This window comes from Octopus bimaculoides, chromosome 23 (genome assembly GCF_001194135.2).
Source record: "Octopus bimaculoides isolate UCB-OBI-ISO-001 chromosome 23, ASM119413v2, whole genome shotgun sequence".
NCBI classification, from domain to species: Eukaryota; Metazoa; Mollusca; class Cephalopoda; order Octopoda; family Octopodidae; genus Octopus; species Octopus bimaculoides.
Window position 1 is genome coordinate 25,743,060 of NC_069003.1, and position 1,232 is coordinate 25,744,291.

Sequence of the window (1,232 nt, forward strand, 5' to 3'; positions counted from 1 at the left end):
AGGTTCCACAGCATGTGACATCCCAAATGAGGGGGCCTATCACCACGGAACAGGAAAATTGTCATACCGTCAGGCCTTTTACCGTCCCCTCGGTCTAGCTCCGCTGGCTCGCTCTGGAAAGGGAAGCCTGCAGCGGAATGATGTAGTGAGAGGGGCCTCGGCTTGGACTCTGGTGAATACAGAGACAGAGGTGGCAGGATAAAGGTTAAGGGGCGAGTAAAAAGTCAAGAGCTTTTGTGGGGTGGCCGGATTAGTGAGGGTGGTGGAGGAATACTAAGCAAGTACGGAATGGTACGGAGAGTTAAGAATAGCAAACCATTCTTCTCTGACACCCATGGAATTAGTGTTTGGGGAAGAATGCAAGATCGATGGACGGCTGTGTCTATTGAAGTCTTTGAGGAGGATGAATTCATGAGGGGATGAGTTATTTTAAATATAATACAAATAGTAAGAACTTCAGCAACGATTATAGTCACAGTTTTTAGAGGAAGTAATTCGTCGATAGCATCGGCACCAGTACTTGTCTGCTACTTTTATCGACCCCCTGGAGGGATAAAGGACAAAGGTCACCTCGGCAGGATTTGAACGCAGAATGTAAAGAACCAGAACAAATACCGTACGACGTTTCTTTCGACGCTAAAACGATTCTGCCAATCCATCGTCCTAACAACAGCAGCAACATCTACAGCAACAACAACAATAACAATATAAAAATAACAATAACTGGCAACGACAACAACAATAATTGCTTCTTTATTTGCCACAAGGGCAACGATGAGGGAATATTACACGTATGAGTGACAAAAAAACGGTGGAAGTGAAAAGAGATGATGCAGAACTAATTTTGAAACAAGCTGGCAACGAAAAACAGCTACAACGGACCAACGAAGGAACCTTACAAAGCTAGAATTACCCACAATGCCAAGTGTGTGTTGCCTCTCTTAGCTAAAGGGGCTACTTCGAAACCTGCGACTGTTCTACTTTGGTTATAAATTCATATTTATGCCAATAAATACTCGTACATATGCCTTTCGAAAAGCGAAGATCTTCAGGCGAAGAAAGCGAGCAGCTAGCACAACGTTCACAAACGTAACCTGTTTGCGTAACAGTAAAAATATACGAGAATTCTTCAGCGTTCAACATTTTACATTTCGTTGTTGTTATTTCAGTTTCCAGTGATGGAGAATTGTTCATTTGTCAGAAACTAGGTTTTTTCTTTGTAAGAATTCAAA

At 42.6% G+C, this 1,232-nt stretch overlaps 1 protein-coding gene across 1 annotated transcript in view; it reads left to right on the plus strand.

The window, feature by feature from the left end:
• Positions 1 to 1,232, plus strand: part of LOC106877261 (repetitive organellar protein) — a 58,282-nt gene that overhangs the window by 53,592 nt on the left and 3,458 nt on the right. The window lies entirely within an intron of this gene.